General features: G+C 46.7%; 1 protein-coding gene across 2 annotated transcripts in view; it reads right to left on the bottom strand.

Annotated features, from left to right (window-relative positions):
- Positions 1–23,816, bottom strand: part of SHQ1 (SHQ1, H/ACA ribonucleoprotein assembly factor) — a 117,926-nt gene that overhangs the window by 78,420 nt on the left and 15,690 nt on the right. The gene's annotated exons all lie outside the window — the stretch shown is intronic.

The following is a 23,816-nucleotide window of genomic DNA, read 5'->3' as shown; positions in this document are numbered from 1 at the left end:
GACCATCCGACTGGTTGCTATGATGCACACTGACCAACAGGGGGAAGACGTTCAATGCAGGAGCTACTGTGACATGCACTGGCACTGCAGACCTGGCACCCACAAAGCAACACTTGGCTTCCCCCAAGTGGGACACAGGCCCTGCCACCACCCCAGAGCGACCCCCCACCAAATTGCAGCTAATGCTGCAGGGACCCCATGATGCAAAATGTGGCCCACAGCCCAGCCCAGCCAGCAAACAGTTGCTGTGGGTGCCAGGTAATGATGTAACATAGCAACGCCCGGCTTCCTCTCCCTCCTTGCTGTTTCTTCAGCCCAGGAACATGACCTGCTTTATAGTCAGATGCAAACATTTCACACTTTAACCGAATGTCTGTGAATCATTTTCCCGTGCCTCATCTCATTTGATCCTCACAAAAGTCCTGGAGTAGGTAGATTGGAAACTTGGTAAAATCCTGTTTACTTTTCATTAGCCGGAAAGGAGATTCAGAAAGTTTAAAAACTTGACCCAATTGGAAACAAGAAATGGTGGACCTTGAGAATGACTTCAGGTTTTCTCACTGTGCAGAATATAGTCAAACACTGCTGCAGTTAAGTATTTTACCCTTTGTTCTCCCTGCGTAACCTACAAAAATTATCTGCTCCATGTTGATATTTACTGCTGTTTTGCTGACAATCACCTGAAAGAGAAGTTGAGGTGCTTCACTGGGCTGGAAAAAGTTTAGCTACATCAGAAAGAAGGTCTAATTAAGCAAGTTTGTTTATATATAGTCTAGAGTCCCGGTGCACAAAAATTTGTGCACTCGGGGGGGGGGGGGTCCCTCAGACCGGCCTGTGCCCTCTTGCAGTCTGGGATCCCTCGGGAGATAACGACCTGCTGGCTTAGGCCTGCTCCCGGGTGGCAGAGGGCTGGCCCAATCCCTAGGTGCAGCCCCTGGTCGGGCTCAGAGCAGGGCCGATTGGGGAGTTGGGGCGCCTTCCCCTGTCATGCACAGAACAGGGCAGATTGGGAGGTTGTGATGCCACCATCAGTCACGCTCAGGGTAAGGACGATTGGGGGGTTGGGGCACCACCCTGTCACACTCAAGGCAGGGTCGATGGGGAGGTTGCGGCGCCACCCCATCACGCACAGAGCAGGGCCCATCAGGGGGGTTGGGGCTCCATACCCTGTCATGCACAGAGCAGGGCCGATCAGGGGGTTGAGGGGCTCCCCCCTGTCACTCACAGAGTAGGGCCAATAGGGGAGTTGGGGCACCGCCCCCGGTCACACTCAGGGCAGGGCGGATCAAGGGGTTGGGGCACCGCCACTGTCACACTCAGGGCAGGGCCAATGGGGAGGTTATGACTCTACCCCATCACACACAGAGCAAGGCCCATGGGGGGGGGGGGGTTGGGGTGCTGCCCTCTATCACCCACAGAGCAGGACCGATCAGGTGGTTGGGGAGCCACCACTCTCATGCTCAGGGCAGGGCCAATGGGGAGGTTATGGCTCTACCCCGTCACACACAGAGCAGGGCCCGTGGGGGGCAGGGGGGGTTGGGGCCCCGCCCCCTGTCACACACAGACCTGCATGGCGATCAGGGGGTTTGGGTGCTGCCCCGTCACGCTGATCCCAGTGCCGGGAGGCCTCGCAGATCCACTGATCCCGGTGCTGGGAGGCATATTACCCTTTTACTATATAGAATAGAGGTCTGGTGCATGGGTGGGGCTGGCTGGTTTGCCCTGAAGGGTGTCCTGGATCAGGGTAGGGGTCCCCACTGGGTGCCTGGCCAGTCTGGCTGAGGGGATGATGGCTGTTTGCAGCTGGTCACACACCCTTCAGGGTGGGGGTCCCCACTGGGGTGCCTGGCCAGTCTGGCTGAGGGGCTGAGGGCTGTTTTCAGGCTGGGACTGAAGCTCCCAACCGCTCCATTTTTTCTTTTTCTTTTTTTTTATTCTGGGCCAGCTTTAGCTCTGAGGCCTCAGCTGCTGAAAACAGGTTTCTGGCCTTTGTTTACCATCTGTATTTGATACAATGTTGCGGTCCAGCTGGCTGAAGCTCCGCTGAGTAAAGCAGGTTTCTGGGTTTTTTTATAGCTTCTTTATTCACAACATAGTTGCTGAGAGTTGCAGCTGAGAAGCCGGCAAGTCAGGCGGGGAACATTGGAGTTCTCCGTCACTGAAGCAAGCAAGCCTCCCTGTTCGCATCAGCTGCCTGGCTGCCGGCCGCCATCTTGGCTGCCAGTTAATTTGCATATCTTGGCCCTACTCTGTGAGTGACAGGGGGATTAGCCAATGGGAAGGGTAGCGGAGTGACACTAATTACCATGTTTCTCTTTTATTAGTGTAGATAAACTGGAACAACCAGTCACTGACACGCACTGACCACCAGGGGGCAGACCCTCAATGCAGGAGCTGCCCCCCCTGGTGATCACTGTGCTCCCACATCCAACTCTCACAGCTGGCCGGCTGGTGGGCAGAGTTTGCATCTGGCATCCGTTCCTTCTGCCCCCAGCCTGATGATCATCACCTCCTCTCCCAACCCCGCCAGGAGCGTTTGGCTCCAGGCTGGGACAGGTAACGGGGGTGGGTTGTGGAGAACACGGCCTCCTTGGGGCCAGCAGCCAACTTCTCAAACCCTGTCCCTCCCCTCTGCCAGCAGGCCCCACAAGCCCCGCCCACCTGCTGCAGTTGCAGTGCAGCGGGAGGAGGGGGAGAGGCGGGAAACCATGCGGGGGCAGGGCACCTGCGTCAGCATCTTGCGTCCATTCCTTCTGTATCCAATTCAGCGACCGTCGCCTCCTCTCCCAACCCCACCGGGGCCTTTGGGCCCCACACTGAGATAGGAAACTGGGGGGGTGGGGGAGGGGTGGCCGCGGATGCGGCCCATTTCCCAGGAGGGCTGAGGACCAGCTTCCTCCTCAGGGTCAGCAGCCAACCTCCTACGCCCTGTCCCTTCCCCTGACTGGCAGGCCCTGATTGGCCCGGACATAACCGGCCCTGATCGCTGGCCAGGCCTAGGGACCCCACCCATGCATGAATTTGTGCACCGGGCCTCTAGTTCTATATCTATAAACGGCTAAGTTGACTCACGCATGTGCGATACATATAAAGCTCTGGATCTGGAGAGCATTATGCTAAGTGAAATAAGCCAGTCAATGAAGGAAAAATACCACATGATCTCACTCATTTATGGATAATAAAGACCACTATAAACTTATTAACAAAAATATATACAGAGGCAGAGCTGCCTCAAACAGACTGTCCAACTACAGCAGGAAGGCCGGGGAGGGTTGGGGGGGCGGGGGTTGGGGGTGGGGGTAAGAGATCAACTGAAGGACTTGTATGCATGCATATAAGCATAACCAATGGACATAAGACACTGGGGGATAGGGGAGGACGGGGGATTGTCAAGGGCGGGGAAAAAAGGAGACATATGTAATACTCTTTGTAATACTTTAAGCAATAAAACAATTTTAAAAAAACCTATTAAATCAGATTTTGTAAGTGGAATGACAGGTTAGTGCCTACCAATCAGGCTTAAAGTCCATTGAGGTAATGCAAACTTCCCTACAATGAAATGAGCTATGCTGAATTACGCAGGGAGAAAATAGGGTACATATAACCACCTAATCAAAATTTCTGCATAATAAAAAAATTATCTCCTCCCTACCACAATCCATTTACCTGAAGTAGTATTGACATATAATCTAAGCACAATCTAATACAAGGGCCCAGAGACTTTTTTAGAAGTTGCAGCCACAACATCCTAATATTTCTAAACAAATATTCAGAGCAAAAACCAGATATCTGGCCATCCCCAAACTTAATAGAAATGTGTATTCTTGCAATTTACATTTTGAAAACTTACAATGTATTTTCCTATAGAAATACTATTATAAATAGTTAGATTCTAAGGGCAACCCACAAATCTCTTCAACTCATAATAAACTAAACAGAATACTCATGACAAATTATTTAATAAGCACTCAGCAATGTTTCATGGGAAAATACTTTCAAAGTTTCAGTTTAATCCACCAGAAACATCTCTTCCCCAGTAATACAACCTAGACTCAACCTTCCTTGTCCACTGAAAATGAGCTCCTCCAGCCACAGAGCTGGAAAGGGCGCTGTTGTAGGGCTTGGAGGAGACAAGTTACACTCTACCTGCAGGATTTACCTCAGCTAGATGACTACTAAGGGAGCCATTTCTTGCCCATGGACCCCAAGTCCCTCTCCCTAGCACCTTTGAGTCAATGCTTTCTTTCCTTCTAGCCCCAAGAAGTTCCCTGCACACTCTCCTGGGTGCATGCACGCACACACACACATACACACACACATTCTGAAAGCAACATGAAGTAGAAAAACATGACTTTGAAGTTAGACAAACCTGGATTTATTTAATTTTTTTTAAGTACTAGAGGCCCGATGCACAAAATTCGTGCAAGGGCTCAGCCCCTGCCGCCACAGCGACTGCCTCTGCCTTGGCCTCTGTTGCTGTGGCTTCATCCGGAAGGTCATCCAGTCTAATTAGCATATTACACTTTTATTATTCTAGACTAGTGGCCCGATGCACGAAATTCGTGCAAGAGTAGGCCTTCCTTCCCCCAGCTGCTGGCATCGGCTTCCCTCTGGCACCTGGGACCAGGACTTCCCTCGCAGTGCGGGCTTCCTCTGGAAGAACATCCGTTCTAATTAGCATATTACACTCTTATTATTATAGACTAGAGGCCCAGTGCACAAAAATTTGTGCACTCGAGGGGGGCCCTCAGCCCGGCCTATGTCCTCTTGCAGTCTGCGACCCCTCGGAAGATGTCCACTACTGACTTAGGCCCGCTCCCTGGGGGATCAGGCCCAAGCTGGCAGTCAGACATCCCTCTGGCACCCCGGCAGCCCTCGGGGGATGTCCACTTGCCAGCGGGGAGCAGGCCTAAGCTGCAGTCAGACATCCTTAGCGCTGCTGAGGAGGCAGGGGAGGCTCCACCACCACTGCTGTGCTGGCAGCCATCAGCCTGTCTTGTGGCTGCGCAGAGCTCCCCGTGTGGGAGTGCACTGACCACCAGGGGGCAGCTCCTGCATTGAGCATCTACCGCCTGGTGGTCAGTGTGTGTCATAGTGACTAGTCATTCCCAGTCATTCTGCTGTTAGGGTCAATTTGCATATTAACCTTTTATTATATAGGATAGAGGCCTGGTGCCCGGGTGGGGAGCGGCTGGTTTGCACTGAAGGGTGTCCCGGATCAGGGTGGGGGTCCTGCTGGGGTGTCTGACCAGCTTGGGTGAGGGGCAGATGGCTGTTTGCAGGCAGGTCACACCCCCTTCAGGGTGGGGGATCCCACTGGGGTGCCTGGCCAGCCTGGGTGAGGTGCTGATGTCTGTTTGCAGGCTGGCCAAGCCCCCCCAAGTGGGGACCCTCACCCCATGTAGGTTTGGCCAGCCTGGGTGATGGGCTGATGGCTGTTTTCAGGCTGGCCACACCCCTTTTAGGGTGGGGGGGGTCCCCACTGGGGTGCCTGGCCAGTCTGGGTGAGGGGCTGAGGGCCGTTTTCAGGCTGGCCAAGCCTTCTGGTGACGGAAGCTCCCAGCCTCTCCTTTTTTTCTTTTTTATTCTGGGATTTATTTATCTTCTATAATTGAAACTTTGTAGCCTTGAGTGGAGCTAAGAGCCAGCCAGGGCAGGTGGGAAGCTTGGCTTCCTCCATTGCCAGGAGCAACCCAAGCTGCTCACTCCACAGGCACCCAGGCTTCCTCTGGAAGGACATCTCGTCTAATTAGCATATTACACTTTTATTATTATAGACTAGAGTCCCAATGCACGATATTCATGCAAGGGCCTTGGCCCCGGCCCCCGCCTGCTGCAGCAGGGGGCATCTGCCACCTCTGCCATGGCCCCCGCCCACTGCAGCTTTGTCCGAAAGGATGTCCACTCTAATTAGTATATTACACCTTTATTATTATAGATAGTTGTTATACAATGTTATATTATTGGTTGTATTATAGTTTCAGGTATATCATACAGTGATTTGATATTTTTTTCATCTTACAATAATCCCACTATTTCTAGTAAGCATCTGTCACCAAGCAAACTTATAACAGTACTATTAACTACATTACCCCACCTTTTCATCCATCTCCTCACCTCTTCCCCTTTAACCCTTTGAGTGCCAACCAATATCCTAGGAACTATGCTAAAATTGCCAAGGCATTTTTGCTGATTTTACAGCAGTTTAGAAAAAAAATTATGAATCACAAGTAAAAAGTTACATATTCAAAAACTTAAGGAAACCTTTACTACATTTGTTTTCATCTTTGACACATATTGTTTGCTGATTGTATTATAAAATACTAGTAGAAAAAAAAACTGCAGGAGCGCAATAGCGCTCCCGGCACTTTTGGCAAAAGACAGGAGGAGCGCAATCGCGCTCCCCGGCACTCAAAGGGCTAGTAACCATCTCTTTGGTATCAGTCTACATGAATCAGACACAGCACAACAAATACCATATAGTCTCACGTATATGTGGAATCTAAAAATAAAAAACAGAGGATTAAAAATGGCAGTGGAGTAAGTGGAAGCAACACTGACACTCTCCCAGGACAAAACTGGAAATACAACTGAAATGGAGAAAAACAACCCTGACAAATCAACTGAGGACTAGCTGGAGAGAACCCTGATAACCAAGGACAGAAAGTGGAGACCTCACCGAGACTGGTAGGAAGTGCAAAGACAGAAAGTGGTGGCTGGGCTCCCACAGACAGCAACTGAAGTTCCAGAGGGATATCTCAGCTATGGGGAGGTCCCACTGAGAACTCTGGGGTCTAATCCCCAGGTTGGGCGCCCCAGCAGAGAGCACCAGAACTGAGAAGGGTACCCACATAACATCTGGCTGTGAAAAGCAACTGGGCTGCTTTTCAGGGAGAGATGGCTGGAAATACAGGTGCCTTCTTAAAGGGCCAATGCACAAAATCTCATGTCAGCCACTCACCTTGGGCTCCAGCAGAGAGAGGGCAGAGTGGACTGCAGCCATGTGAGGAGAGTCCACGGTTGGGGGTTCTGGGTTTCCAGCACTGAGGGCGGCCACCACGGTTTCCTGTGCTGAGTCCTTCCCTCACGCTGTGGACATCTTTTGCCTGAGGATCTTTACACTCCAGGTGGTTTCTGATTGGGGGAAAGGCAGTTGCCCTGTGCTGTGGTTGATAGCCTGAGCACAATCAAGGCTGAGAGCACTCAGAGTGCAAGATGGACGTGGATCTCTGGAGGTTTTAAGTGTTTGCCTGATCTCCTTCTGGGCCCTGGGCTAAGTAGGCAGACCCTGGTACACATCCTAGTCCTTTCCAAAGGCACCCAGACCCAGCAGAGGAGCCACAGGCTGTGTATTGCTGATAACTCCAAACAGGGTACTCAGGGCCAATCAGAAACAAAGTCTGACATTGTCCTGCACTAGACATTAGAAGTCCTAGCAGATCTACAGACTACATAGACACAAACCCAAACAGGCAGCCAAAATGGGGAGATAAAAATTGAGCCCCAAATGAAAGAGCAAGCTAATTCTAAGAAGAAGAGATAAGTGAAATAGAGGTAAGAAATTTATCTGATATAGAGTTCAGAATAATGGTGGCAAAGATGCTCAACAGCATGAGAAAAGACATAGTAACTATGTAACAAGAACAGTTAGAAATAAAGAATGACATAGCACTAATAAAGAACACAATGGAAGGAATACACAGCAGATTGGGAAAAGCTGAGGATTGAATCAGTGAATTAGAAGACAGAGTGGAGAAAAAAATCAATCAAAAAACCCAAACCAAAAGCAACTAAAAAATAGGACAGCTTAAGGGAACCTTAGGACATGAAACAGAACAATATTCATCTAAGTGGAGTACCAGAAGGAGAAGAAACGAACAAGTGATAGAGAACGTGTTTGTAGAAGTAATGGCATAAAACTTCCCTCACCTGGTGAAGGTAAAAGTCACACAAGTTCAGGAGACACAAAGAGTACCATGCAAGAAGAACCCAAACATGCCCACACCCAGACACATCATAATTAAAATGCCAAAAGTTAAAGACAAAGTCTTAAAGGCAGCAAGAGAAAAGCAATTTGTTATCTACAAAAAAAACTCCCATAAGGCACTCAGCTGATTTCTCAACAGAAACTCTACAGGCCAGAAGGGAATGGCATGAAGTATTCAAGTAATGAAAAGCAAGGATCTGAAACCAAGATTACTATACCCAGCAAGGCTATCATCCAAAATAGATGGTGAAAAAAAGAGCTTCCCTGACAAAAAAGGCTAAAGGAGTACATCACCACCAAGCCAGCATTACAAGAAATGCTACAGGACTGCTGTAATGAGAAGAAAAGAGAAAGAGAGAGAAACATAGGCATACAGAATTAAAACAGCAATAAATAAGTACCTTTCAATAATAACCTTAAATGTCAATGGAATAAATGCTCCAATCAAAAGATACAGGGTAGCTGAATGGATAAAGAAAACATGATCCAATTACATGCTGTCTACAAGAGACATACCTGAAAACAAAAGACTCACAGGATGAGAGTTAAAGGATGGAAAAGAATTTTCCAATCAAATGGGAATGAAAAAAATAAAGCTGGGGTAGCAATACTCATATCTAACAAAATAGCCTCCAAAACGAAGGCCATCACAAGTGAACACTAAGGTGACTACATAACACTAAAGGGACTGACCCAAGAGGATCCAGCCCTGGCACACATATACGTACCCCAAACAGGCGCACCTAAATACATAAAGCAACTTCTGAAGGGCCTTAAGGGGACAGCCTATATAATAAAAGGGTAACATACAAATTGACCCTAATGGTGAAACAACCAGTTGCTATGACACGCACTGACCATGAGGGGGCAGACACTCAATGAAGGAGCTGTCCCCCTGGTGGTCAGTGCGCTTCCACAGATGGAGCGCCGCTCAGCCAGAAGCCAGCTCATAGCTGGCCAACACAGCGGCAGTGGCGGGAGCCTCCCGCAGCAGCACTAAGGATGTACGACTAATGGTTTAGGCCCGCTCCCCAGGGGAGAGGGCCTCAGCCAGCAGGTGAACATTGCCCAAGGGGTCCTGGACTGCGAGAGGGTGCAGGCCTGGCTGAGCGATCCCCCACTTCCGAGTACACAAATTTTCACGCACCAGGCCTCTAGTAATCATAGACTTCACTGGATACATCCCCCAGACAAAAAAATCAACAGTGAAACTGACTCTAAGTGACACACTGGATCAGCTAGATTTAATTGACATTTATAGAACACTAGTGACCCAGTGCACAGATTCGTGCACACTGAAAGGAAATTAATTAGTTGATGGCCAGTGGGGCGGGACTGGGCAAGACGGGCCGGACATGCCCTGGAGCCAACCTCCCGCAGTCCCTCCCAGTGTCTGTGGAATAAGCAGGGTTCTGGCAGGTGGGGCTCCTTGGCCTGGTCTGCAGGGATCAGGCCAAAACCAGCTCTCCAACATCCCCTGAGGGGTCCTGGAGTGCAAGAGGGCACTCTGCAAAGTTGCTGTCGTACAGGGTACGGAATGCAAATGCAAGTGTGCAGTAAACCAGATTAGAGGCCCACAGTGCCCCAGCAACAACACAACCCACAGCCAAAGGTTTTGGGGTGCGGTACCCGAGAACCATCGCTGCCAAGTCACTGCAGCTCGCAGCTCCTGTATTGAGCGTCTGCCCCGTTAGTGCGCATCATAATGACCAGTTGGGCAGTCAGACATTTAGCATATTAGCCTTTTATATATATAGACTAGTGGCCAGTGCACAAAATTCGTGCACTGGGGTGGGCGGGGGGGGGGGAGAAGGGCCCCCCAGTCTGGCCTTCACCCTCTCCAATCTGAGACCCCTCAGGGAATGTCCAACTACCTGTTTGTGCCCACACTTTTAACAGATAACAGCTCTATTGTTGTTTCTTTCTTATGCTTAAAACCATTGGAATTAGTAGGTATTCAAAGTGTGTATACATTTGGGGGGGACACCCTGTATATCTCTAGTCAGCGGTGACAGAAACCAACAGCAGATTTGGAACCCCCAGACAGGGAACCTCGCTCACTCCCCACGTCTCCCCACTTTACTTTCCACGTTCGTGGGCAGCAGGAGAATCAACGTTTTCTCTCATTAATTTGGAAAAGCACGTCCTGTCACCCGCTGCCTGGCAGGAGTGCGCTAGGCCCCAAGCAAGCGAGGCTCAGTCAGGTCAGCCTTCACTCATGGGTGCTGGCACCCAAAGTGCACATTCCTCCTCTACAGTCGCCCCGACTATCCCACTGTTTCACTGAGAGGACGGAATTCCTCTCCACCTCTGGGTTCTTGATCCTGAACGCTGACCGAAGGCACCTCAGCAAGGGCCACCCACGCCCACCAGGTGTGTCTATCTGCACCTGCTCCTGCCTCAGCACCTGCATTAACCCCCTAGAGGTGATCTCGTAGCTGCACTGGCCTCCGTGGGAACAGGGCATCACCACTCCGCCCTCTCACTGTCATCTCACAGGCGCCCACCCTCAGCACCCAGAACACCCAGACACTCTCCAAAGGATGTGAGCATATCAGAGGGGATGTGTGCACATCCTGTGAGGGTGTTAGGCATGTTGGGTTGATGGAAGTGCTGTGGAGAGGCGGGGGGAACTTGTGCACGCCTTGGTTTGCAACTGTTGCAGCGCGGGAGGGTGACAGTGTGCTGGGGGATGTTCGCACGCCAGGGGGAATGTGCACACTGGAGGCCTCTGGCTTTGCAGATCCGCAAACCCCCGTGTTGCGGCCAGGAGGACGTCAGTCTGGCCCATCACGGTGGCTGTCCCTGCGATCCTGCACCTTCTGGGCCAGGAGGCGGATCTTGCGCAGCCACTCCTGGGCGCTGATGGCCGGCAGGTGCTACTTCAGCTCAGCATGCAGGCTCCGCTTGGCGCGCTCACAGCTGTCACCACTGCCATGTGGGGAGTACAGGCCGCCCTCCACCGGCCTGCCTCCCCTGTCCAGAGGCTCTCTGCGCTGCTCACCTGCCCAGAGTGACTAGGGCTGGGTGGAAGCCAGGCGTCCCACCCTGCCCAACCCCGGCTAATCCTCCCCTGTGCGAGCTGCCGCCCCGCCGGGAAGGGTCACGGATCCGGGTCCTAGGACCGTGGACAGCCTCAAGCACTGCCCCCGCCCGGCAGGTCACAGATCCGGTCCCGGGACCGCGGACAGCCTCAAGCACTGCCCCCCGCCCGGCAGGGTCACGGATCCGGTCCCGGGCCGCGGACCGCCTTCCCCACTGCCGCCTGCCTTCAGTATGCAAATTAGCCACCATCTTGTTGCTTCAGGGTGGGGTCCCCACTGGGGTGCCTGGCCAGCCTGGATGAGGGGATGATGGCTGTTTGCAGCTGGTCACACCCCCTTCAGGGTGGGGGTCCCCACTGGGGTGCCTGGCCAGTCTGGCTGAGGGGCTGAGGGCCGTTTTCAGGCTGGCGGGAGACTGAAGCTCCCAACTTCTCCTTTTCTTTTCTTTTTTTTTTTTTTAAATTCTGGGTTTTATTTACTCTCTATGGCTGTCACTGGAGCTAAGAGCTGGCTTTAGCTCTGAGGCCCAGCTGCAGCTCTGAGACCTCGGCTGCTGAAAGCAGGGATCTGGGTTTGTTTTGGTTCTGTAATTGAAACACTGTTGTGATCCTGCTGGCTGAAGCCTGGCTGGCCGAAAGCAGGTTTCAGGGTTCTGTTTAACTTCAATAATTGCAACATTGTTTCTTAGAGTTGCAGCTCAGAAGCCGGCAGCGGCAGGCGGGGAACCTTGGCTTCCTCCTTCACTGGAGCAAGCAAGCCTCCTGTTCGCTTCAGCTGCCTGGCTGCTGGCCGCCATCTTGGTTGGCAGTTAATTTGCATATAGCCCTGATTAGCCAATGGGAAGCATGTCAGAGCTACGGTTAATTACCATGTTTGTCTATTATTAGATTGGATTTCACCTCAAAGAGGCAGAAAATACATTCTTCTCAAGGGCACATGGGTCATTCTCAAAGACAGACCACAAGTTAGGACACAAAAGAAATCCCTACAAGTTCAAGAAGACTGAAATTATTTCAAGAATCTTGTCATATCACAGTGGAATAAAATTAGATATCAAATACAGTAAAAACACCCCAAACCATTTAAACACATGAAGGCTAAACAGCATGTTATTAAACAAACAATGAATGGGTTACCAACCAGATCAAGAAAGAAATCAAAAACTTCATGAAAACAAACACACAATAACCGAAAATCTCTGGGATACAGCAAAAGCAGTTCTGAGAAGAAAGTTCATTGCGCTACAGGCCTACCTAAAAAACAAAACAAAACAAAACAAACAAACAAACAAAAAAACACACCACAAAAATTAATAATAAACTATTTAACCCTACAACTTATAGAACTAGAAAGAGAACAACAAGAAAAATCCGGAGTAAGTATAAGGGAGGAAATAATAAAGATTAGAGCAGAAATAAATGACATATAGACCAAAAAAAAAATAAATACAAAAGACAAATGAAGCCAAGAGCAGGTTCTTTGAAAAGATAAACAAGACTGATGAACCATTAGCCAGACTCATCAAGAAACAAAGAGAGAGGACCCAAATAAGTAAAATCAGAAATGAAAGTGGCCCTAACCGGTTTGACTCAGTGGATAGATCATCAGCCTGCAGACTCAAGGGTCCCAGGTTCGATTCTGGTCAAGGGCATGTGCCTTGGTTGCAGGCACATCCCCAGCAGGAGGCAGCTGATCGATGTTTCTCTCTCATCGATGTTTCTAACTCTCTGTCCCTCTCCCTTCCTCTCTGTAAAAAATCAATAAAATATATTTTTAAAAAAAGAAAAGAAATGAAAGTGGCAAGGTAACAACTGACACCAGAGCAACACAAAGAATTTTAAGAAAATACTATGAACAACGATATGCCAACAAGCTGACAATGTGGATGAAATGGACAAATTCCTAGAAAAATTCAACCTCCAAAAACAGAATCAGAAGAATCAGAAAACCTGAATAGGCCAATAACAATGGATAAAACTGAAGCAGTAATTTAAACATCCCCAGCAAACTAAAGTCCTAGTCCAGATAACTTCACAGGGGAGTCTTATCAAACATTCAAAGAATTAACACCTATATTCCTCAAACTATTCCAAAAATTCCAAGAGGAACCAACAGTTCTTTCTATGAGACCAACATTATCCTAATCCCATAACCAAATAAAGACACTATAAAGAAGGAGAATTGCAGGCTAATATCCTAGACCAATGGTCGGCAAACTGCGGCTCGCGAGCCACATGCGACTCTTTGGCCCCTTGAGTGTGGCTCTTCCACAAAATACCACGTGTGGGCATATAGTGCGATTGAAACTTCGTGGCCCATGCGCAGAAGTCAGTATTTTGTGGAAGAGCCACATTCAAGGGGCCAAAGAGCTGCATGTGGCTCACGAGCTGCAGTTTGCCGACCACTGTCCTAGATGACCATGGATGCTAAAACCCTCAACAAAATATTAGCAATTTGGATCCAGCAATATATTAAAAAGATCATGACCAAGTGGGATTTATTCCAAGGATGCAAGGTTGGTATAATATTCACAACTCAATAAACATGATACATCACATAACAAACTGAAAGACAAAAATCACATGATCATATCAATAGACACAGAAAACACATTTGACGAAATCCAACACCCACTGTTGATAAAAACTCTCAGCAAAGTGGGAACAGAGGGACCATATCTCAACATAATAAAGGCCATGTATGACAAATCTACAGCGAACATCATACTCAATGGACAAAAACTAAAACCATTTCCCCTAAGAACAGGAACAAGATAGAGATGTCCGCTTTCACTACTCTCATTCAAAATAGTACTGGAAGTCGTAGCCACAGGGATCAGACAAGAAGAAATAAAAGGCATCCAAATTGGAAAGGAGGAGATAAAACTGTCATTATTCACAGATGATATGATATTATACACAGAAAACCCTAGACTCCATCAAAAAACTACCAGATTTAATAAATGAATTTGGCAATGTAGCAAGATACAAAATTAACACCCAGAAATCAATAAATTCTCAAAAAGAGAAACTAAACAATTATTTTCATTTACCACTGCAACAACAAAAAATTAAGATTCTTAGCAATAACCTTACCAAGGAGTTGTAACTTATACTCGGAAGATTTATATAGGATGTTGAAAAAAGATAGAGAAGATATAAACAAGTGGAAGAATAGACAGTGTTCATGGATGTGTAGAATTAACATCATTAAAAGGTCCATACTACCCAAAGCAATCTACGCATTCAATGCAATCCCTATTAAAATACCAACAGGATATTTCACAGATATAGAACAAATACTCCAAAAATTTATATGGAACCAAAAAAGACCTTGAATAGCCACAGCAATCTTGAGAAAGAAGAACGAAGTTGGAGGAATCACAATACCAGATACTAAATTATACTTCAAAGCCACTGTAATTAAAACAGCCTGGTACAGGCACAAGAACAGGCATATAGATCAATGAAACAGAACAGAGAACCCAGAAATCCACCTAAGACATTACACTCAACTCATATTTAACAAAGGAGGCAAGAATATACAGTGGAGTCAAAACAGTCTCTTCAATAAATGGTGCTGGGAAAATTGGAGAGATACATGCAAAAAAATGAAACTATACCACCACCTTAAACCTTATACAAGAATAAACTCGAAAGACAAATATAAGATATGAAACCATAAATATCCTGGAAGAAACTGTAGGCAACAAAATCTCAGACATCTCTCAAGGATACATCTCCTAGGGCAGTGATGGCGAACCTATGACATGCGTGTCAGAGGTGACATGTGAACTCATTTTTTTGGGTTGATTTTTCTTTGTTAAATGGCTTTTAAATATATAAAATAAATATCAAAAATATAAGTCTTTGTTTTACTATGGTTGCCAATACCAAAAAATTTCTATATGTGACACGGCACCAGAGTTAAGTTAGGGTTTTTCAAAATGCTGATGCCGAGCTCAAAAGGTTCGCCATCACTGTCCTAGGGCAAAGGAAACTAAGGAGAAAATAAACAAATGGGACCACATCAAAATAAAAAGTTTCTGCACAGCAAAAAAAAACCATCAACAAAAGAAAAAAGGAGCCCACTACATGGGAGAACATATTTGCCAATGATCCACCTGGTAAAGGATTAATATCCAAAATATATAAGGAACTCACACAACTTAACAAAAGGAAGACAAACAACCCAATTAAAAAATAGGCAAAGGAACTAAATAGACCCTTCTCCAAAGCAGACAAACAGATAGCCAAGAGACATATGAAAAAATGCTCAAACTCACTGATCACCAGAGAGATGCAAATTAAAATGACACTGAGGTATCACCTCACACCTGTCAGAATGGCTATTGTCAACAAATCAACAAATGAGGAGTGCTGGCAAGGATGGGAATGCAGACTGGTGCAGCCATTTTAGAAAACAGTATGGAGTTTCCTCAAAAAATTAATTATTGAAATGCCATTTGACCCAGTGATTTCACTTCTAGGAATATTTCCTAAGAAACCCAAAACACCAATTGAAAGGACAAAGCAGAAACGAACTCTCCTCTACTTTATCTTGTAGGGCTGGGCCCTCAGCCTAAACCCCCTCCCCTTTCTGAGAGTGACCACAGGAATATCAGTAATATCCTAACTCCCCCAGCCACCACCTGAGTGGACCAATGAAGCTCCAGGAACACAGCTAAGGTCCTAATAAGGCTATAGTGGGGGACGGCTCAAACCTCAGAATGTGTTGGTCACTTCCTGACCCTTATGCTGTAAAACCCTGCTGAAAAACCCTGACCAGAGTGACCAATCTCTGTAACTCACGCCACTTACCTAAGCCCACCCAAATGACTAGCCCTATATAACCTTTGTTCTCTTGGGACTCGGGGCTCTCTCTCGCATCCAGTAATGGAGGCAGAGGGGGACCAAGCCCGGGCTTGAATAAAAGACTCTATGCTTTTGTATCGGACTCGGCTCCCTAGTGGTCTGTCTTGGGGGATTTCTGAAATCTGGGCATAACACCAATCATAAAGAACGTATGTATCCCTGTGTTCACAGCAGCACAATTTACAATAGCTAAGATCTGGGATCAGCCCAAGTACCCATCCGTAGATGAGTGGATAAAAAAGCTGTGGTACATGTACACCATGGAATACCATGCAGCAGTAAAAAAGAAGGATCTCTTACCCTTTGAGGCAGCATGGAGGGACCTGGAGTGTATTATGCTAATCTAAATAAGCCAGTCAGATAAAGACAAATATCACATGATCTCACTCATATGTGGAATCTAATAAACAAAATAAAGCGGTGAACAAAATAGATCCAGAGACATGGAAGCATGGCACAGACTGTGGAATCTCAGAGGGAAGCCGGGGGAGGGGGGAGGAAGAGATCAACCAAAGAACTTATATGCAAATGAGCATAACCCATGGACACAGACAATAGGGGGGTGGAGGCCTGGAGCAGGACCGGGGGGCAGGCTAGAAGGGATCAAAGGGGGATAAAAGGGAGCATAAGTAATACTTTCAAAAACAAGGATTTAAGGAAATAAATAAATAAAATAAATACGAATATAAAAAAACAGAACCGATACACCTCAATTTAAAACCAGCTCCAGACTGACTGTACAGCATCTCTGAACCTCGCGGCTTCCTTACTGTTAAAATGAGTCTAGTGACTCCACCATGGGGCTCGCTGTTAGTTTCCTCTTCCTGCTGTAAGAAGTTACCATGAACTCAGTGGCTTAACACAAAACACATCTTTTTAAATAGTTCTGAAGATCAGAAGTCCAAAATCTAGTTCCTTCCTAAAGGGTCCAGAGGAGAATCTGCTGTCTGCCTTTCCCATGCTAGACAGGCTGTGCTCATCCTTGGCTCATCGCCCCTCATGTCTTTCCTCCCTCAGCTTCCATCACCACATGGCCTTCTCTATTTTCACGTTGACTCTCTTACCTCCCTCTTACAAGAACCATGCAATTACACTGGGTCCACCAGGACCCCCACCTGGAGACCTTAACTTAAATCTACAAAGTCCTTTTACCATGTAAGGCAGCGGTTCTCAACCTGTGGGTCGCGACCCCTTTGGCGGTCAAACGACCCTTTCACAGGGGTCACTAAGACCATCCTGCATAGCAGATGTTTACATGACGATTCATCACAGTAGCAACATGACAGCTATGAAGTAACAACGAAAATAATTTTATGTTTGGGTCACAACATGAGGAACTGTATTTAAAGGGCCAGAAGGTTGAGAATCACTAATGTAAGGTAACGTGCTATGTATCTACATGTTCCTAAGATTAGCATATGGACCTTTATTTGGGGGCTGTCGTTCTGTCTACCACAGGCTATTGTGAGGATTCAATGAAATCAAGTATAGGGCTTGATACATTCAATAATGCCAGTTTCTTTTCTCCCGTCTCCCTATTCCACTAGTTACTGCTGACTTCCTACTGAGAATATATCCCTCCTCCCCTTCAGTTTCCTGACTTGCTAGTAGCAATAGAAAAGGGAAAAAAAAAAATTGGGATTAATATGTTCCACTTAGTTATTTTATCTGGACCAAATATAAATCATAAGTAATGTATAATCTGTGAGTCTTTGTAGATAACTCCACATTTCAGAGGATAAATGGATCGAAGTAACCACAGGCTTTTTAAAACAATGCCTGCACTGAGAATAAACTCAGATTCCACAGCTCAAAGCTCTGTACAATAGCTCTAACCGGTTTGGCTCAGTGGATAGAGCGCTGGCCTGCGGACTGAAAGGTCCCAGGTTCAATTCCGGTCAAGGGCATGTACCTTGGTTGCGGGCACATCCCCAGTAGGGAGTGTGCAGGAGGCAGCTTGTCGATGTTTCTCTCTCATCAATGTTTCTAACTCTTTCCCTCTTCCTTCCTCTCTGTAAAAAATCAATAAAATATATTTAAAAAAAAAAAAAAAAAAAAAAGCTCTGTACAATCAAGCCCCCATCTTGCTCTTCAACCTTACTACCTAACCTTCCCCTTCTGCTCAAATACACTAAGCCACACCCAGACTTATTTCCATTTCTGGAACTCAGCCTTTGCACTTACAATGAGTACCCTTCTCATCATTCAGGATTCAGTGTAAATGTCACTTCCTCAAAGGGGCCTCCTCTGGACACCCTGGTCCAAGTATTTAGCCCCCTACGGTTTCTCACATCCCCCCACCCATTTGTTCACTTGTCATTTTCTAAAACTATCTTGCTTATTTGGTGTTTACATGATCACAGTCTATCTCCCCACAGAATATTCCACGAGGGCAGAGGTCTGATCTATCTTCTTCCTCGCCCCAGCAGTGTGCCTGAAGTAGTGCATGAGGGTCTTCTCTGGGCTACACTCTGTACTGGGTACTGAAGATCTACAAATAAAAACACAGACAAGGTCTCTGCTCTCATGGGGATGGCTGATGGTTAAGAAAGCAATCATCCTTCCTTCCTTTCTCCTCATCCCCCTTGCTCCACTCTCAGGAGCTCCACACACACCTATGCAACTGATGCCCAAAAGAACTTGAATGTCCACAGCAGTGCCAGCCTTGTCGGATGCAAGATCAAATGCAGTGGCCCTGTTCAAATTAGATCCTCAAGAAAAATTGGAACAAACTAAACACAGAATTAGTTTGAGGTAGAGAAATCTAAGGCATCAATCAACCAGAGGGAAGGAAGAAAAAGAGGATGAGAAATGTTAAACTACAGCAAGACAAAGGTGATTAAAAAAAAAAAAAAAGCATTGTTATGGCTGCTGTTATTAAAAGAGGGGCATTGCTAAGAAAAGGTCGTGCAGGATATGTCAGGCTAGACTATTCAGAGAAAAAATGAAGAACTGTGTGCACATCTGACCAGTGGATCTCCTGAAACAATGGCCTCAGGTCCCTGGTGCAGCTGAGGGAAGGAAAGGGTGACCAGAGTCCTAAGCTCCTGGCAGCAGCAGTCCTGGGCGATGGCCAGGTGGCGCCGAGATGCCAGGGCTGTTGCTGCTGGCGTGCAATGACCAGAAGCTGTGTGGAGCCTGACTTTGGGCAGCCAAGGCAGGTTTCCCAAGGCACCTGGTGGCTGGCAGCAGGGGATATATGTGGGGACAGAAGGAAGGAAGGCGGACAGAATTTGTTTCAGCAAAAATAATTTATTTTCATCATATCAGTATAAAATACAAAGTTCACAAGCAAATCCTGTGTAAATGGCTGGAGAGAAAAAAAAACATGAAAGAGCATACTACCCACCATAAAAAGTTAAATTTGTCAATTAGCAGGATACCTATTATTGGAATTATGTATGTTTTACTTTCTTTGCTATATTATATTTTTATAATGACTACACATGGCTTTTATCATCAGAGGAAATAAAACTATTTTTCATTTAAGGGAAGAAAAGAAACTAAAAATACTAGTAAAATATGAGTTATTAACAAAACTTTACAGGTTTTTCTCATCCAAAGGCAGAGTTAGAAAACTCTAAACTTACGAGAAAACACTATTTGAGAAAATGGTGATGGTTCTTAAATACGTCATTTTAAATTCGAACAGATGCTCTTAATGCTCTTATTTATGCAGCCATCACTTCTTTCACTTACGTGAGTCACAGAGAAAGGCTCATGTGGTTAATCTTACATGATCACTCAGCTTTTAACCACATGGTATAAATGTCACAAACAGAGCACCCATAAATGCAAAAGAACTCTGCAAGTAATACCAATTATATAAGACTAGAGGCCCGGTGCACAGAATTTGTGCAGGGGGCGGGGGTGTCCCTGCACCCTCTCTGATCTGGGACCCCCTCGGGAGATGTCCGACTGCGGGTTTAGGCCCCATCCCTGTGAACCCTGTGGGATGGGGCCTAAACCAGCAGTCAAGACATCCCTCTCACAATCCAGGACTGCTGGCTTCTAACCGCTCGCCTGCCTGCCTGCCTGATTGCTCCTAACTGCTTCTGTCTGCCAGCCCAATCACCCCCAACTGCCCTCCACTGCTGGCCTGATCTCGCCAACTGCCCTCACCTCCAGGCCTGGTCACCCCCAACTGCCCACCCCTGCTGGCCTGGTCACACCTGACTACCCTGCCCTGCAGGCCTGGTTGCCCCTAACTGCCCTCCCCTGCAGGCCATCTTGTGATGATGTGGGGGTGGATATCTCATGGCGGCCATTATGTGATGATGTGGCGGTGGCCATCTTTTGACGACGTGGGGGTGGCCATCTAGTGACAACGTCACACGACACCACCTAGCCTTTTATTATATAGGATTTTTGTAGCACTATCTCATAAAACACATCTACCTGAATACCTCTAAGAGGGCAGCCTTTAATTCTTGGTATCTTGGTTCACATCATTTTCTAAAGTGCTGATATTTCCTCATTGTCATGAAGGAAAGCAAAGTCTTCTAAGTTAATCCATGTAAGAAAACATGTTATTCTTTAAAGATTGCCCAAGTCTACTGGTGCATCCACTGGTAAAATGTGCGCCTCTAACAGCAATGATGCCATGATGGAACAGCAACGTGGCCCCAGCAGGCACCAGAGCCCCGCGCGGTCCAGTCCCAGTCAGCTGTGATCCACAGCCCCTGGAGAAGGTGAGCTTCAGGATTCAACTCTTTGAAGAGTTCAGAAAAGTACTACGGTACACATACGTGCCATATTTTACTTAAACCCCCCAGGACGTCTGGGTCAGCACCCCATATTCAAATTCATTACTGTTTCTAGAGCAAAATTTTGAATCTGAACACTAAGTGGGGGAAAAAAAACTATTGAAAGACTGGCATCCATTCAGATCAGGTTTTGCCACTAAGCTAAATTTAAAAAAACTTTTTGTTTCAGAACTTTCTGTGATCCCAGTATTACACACGTGGAGTTATAACCTTTACGAGCAGTGGTGTTACTATCTATATCACCCCTTAGAGTTTGGCCGTATGTACAGCTTCTTCTCCCCCTACATTGAGGAAAATATGCATTCAAACTGTTTAGAACACCCATGTTCATTCCATTAAAATCTGAGGAACAGTTTAATGATTTTAGACAAGCTAAATGCTCAGGAACAATAAACATTAAAGTCAATGTTCATTTTTGCGGGGAAATATAGGGAAGCAACCAGGAAGGGACACACAAGGGCTTCAACTATGCTGGTAATGTTTTACTTTTAAGTTGGGTGATGGGTACCTAGAGATTTGGTACATTAGTTAAGACATTCAGAAGGATATAAAGAATATTTCACAATAACCCTTTTCTTTTCTTTTTTCTTCTTTTTTTAAAATATATTTTATTGATTTTTTTACAGAGAGGAAGGGAGAGAGATAGAGAGTTAGAAACATCGATGAGAGAAACATCGATCAGCTGCCTCCTGCACACCCCCTACTGGGGATGTGCCCACAACCAAGGTACATGCCCTTGACCGGAATCGAACCTGGGACCTTTCAGTCCGCAGGCCGACGCTCTATCCACTGAGCCACACCGGTTACTTATTTAGTGAACATTTTAATAGATGCGAGAACTTTGGACTTAACGGGGACTTGCTGCGGCTCACACTGGCATTCCTGCATCTTCGCAGCCTCCTAGCACATCCCTTCCAAAGGTCTTCCCTCAACAGCAGCAGCAACTAAGAAACCAGGTTCCCTGGCTTCAAATAACACTTTCAATCCGAACGTACGATCTGCACTTAGCCTGCATGGCTTCTATGTTCACTCACCAGTAGCTTTAGGCAGGCAAGCCCCAGACAGACTGACAACTAGCTCTCAGCCAAACAGCTGAGGTCTATCCTTTCACTCTATTTTCTGCTGTAGTAAAAACTAATTCCATTCTTACTACCTCAAGATGATCAGGGAATGTAATTAGGGAAAGAATTCAGAGAGATCATAATTCAGCAGAAAAGTGTCACAGGTTTTTTAAGGAAAAAGTTCATCAACATTGTTTGCTCCTAAGTAAATCCCAATTTTGTTCCCTTAAGAAATCTTGAAAGCATTTTATATTTTTTCAAGGGCAGAGGTCTTTTCAGCATCTTATAATTGTTCTCAAAGAGTTTACACAATGTAGCATTTCCTTAAACTTTCTAGAAATAAATTACATGGCATTATACCTTATAAAGAGGTGAACAAAGTTATCTCTGCTTTAGAAAGAGGAAATGAAACTTTCTTGTACTCAAGTAAGTGACCTCGCATCCCAAATTAAAACACAGATAGAAGTGGGACTACAGTGCAGGTCATTTACCTTTCCTTGGTAAACTCAAATATGTCTTACTATAATAAACCACATTCCAACAGGTTTAGCATTCTCTACTCAGACAGGAATGAAATAAAACTATTCATTGATGTTTCTTTCATTTAAAAAAAGTTAAGATCCTCCCTGGCTGGTTTGGCTCAGTGGATAGAGCGTCGGCCTGCAAATTGAGGGGTCCTAAGTTCGATTCTGGTCAAGGGCATGTACCTTGGTTGTGGGCACATTCCCAATAGGGGGTGTGCAGGAGGCAGCTGATCGATGTTTCTCATTGATGTTTCTAACTCTCTATCCTTCTCCCTTCCTCTTTGTAAAAAATCAATAAAATATTTTTTTTTTTTAAAAAAAGTTAAGATCCTAAGTGAGTGGTTCATTAGCACTTTCATCACACAGCATTCTAGGAATACATTTTCTATAAAACCATTATTACAAAGTAATCCCCAAATCTCTCCTCCCCATTTCATTCATTTCAATATTCCTAGATACCCTAAAATGAGGCCAAATTTCCTACATTATTTGAGGAAGAGAAAGTGATGCCATTCCTGTTTAGCCTAATCTATAATAATAAAAGCATAATATGCTAATTAGACCAGACAGCCTAACAACCTTCCGGATGTCATTCCAGATGTCTTTCTGGACTAAGATACAGTGGTGGGGGCCGAGGCAGAGGCGGTTACGGGCGATCAGGCAGGCAGGCGAGCAGTTAAGGGTGATGAGGCAGGCAGGCAAATGGTTACGGGCGATCAGGCAGGCAGAGGTGGTTAGGGGTGATCAGACAGGCAGGCAAGCAGTTAGGGGTGATCAGGCAGGCAGGCAGAGTGGTTGGGGAAATCAGGCAGGCAGGTGAGTGGTTAGGGGCGATCAGGCAGGCAGAGTGGTTGGGGCAATCAGGCGAGTGGTTAGGGGCAATCAGGCAGGCAGGCGAGTGGTTAGGAGCCAGCGGTCCCAGATTGCAAGAGGGTGCAGGCCAGGCTGAGGGACCCTCCTCACTCACCCCCCCCCCCCGCACCCCCCCGCGCCCCGGGTGTATGAATTTCCTGCACCGGGCCTCTAGTTGACATATAATTGGGTTTTAACAAGAGATTACATTCAATCCCCATCAAGAGTAAAGAGACAAAAGTGCCTACTGTACACCAAAAACTAAACAATCTGATCCAACAAAAAAAACTCACTCTCACCAGGAACATCCTATATAATAAACCCTAATATGCAAATCGACCGAATCTGGAACAACCAGTGGCTATGACGCACACTGACCACCAGGAGGCAGACGCTCAATGCAGGAGCTGCCCACCTGGTGGTCAGTGCACTCTCACAAGCCGGGCTCAGCCAGAAGCTGGGCTCATGGCTGGCGAGCACAGCGGCAGTGGCGGAAGCCTCTCTCGCCTCCTGCAGACGGGCGATAAGAAGCGAGGGGTCCCAGACTGCAAGAGCCCCAGACTGTGAGAAGGCACAGGCTGGGCTGAGGGATCACCCTTCCCCGCCGCAGTGCACGATTTTCATGCACCAGGCCTTTATTTTATCTATAAAACAGAAGAGGTATCAGGCCATAAGCACATGACTTTCACATTAAACACAAAGCTTTCC

Source organism: Myotis nattereri, assembly GCF_964212035.1.
Source record: "Myotis nattereri genome assembly, chromosome: 14".
Classification (NCBI taxonomy): Eukaryota; Metazoa; Chordata; class Mammalia; order Chiroptera; family Vespertilionidae; genus Myotis; species Myotis nattereri.
This window is presented reverse-complemented; position numbering and strand designations above follow the sequence as displayed.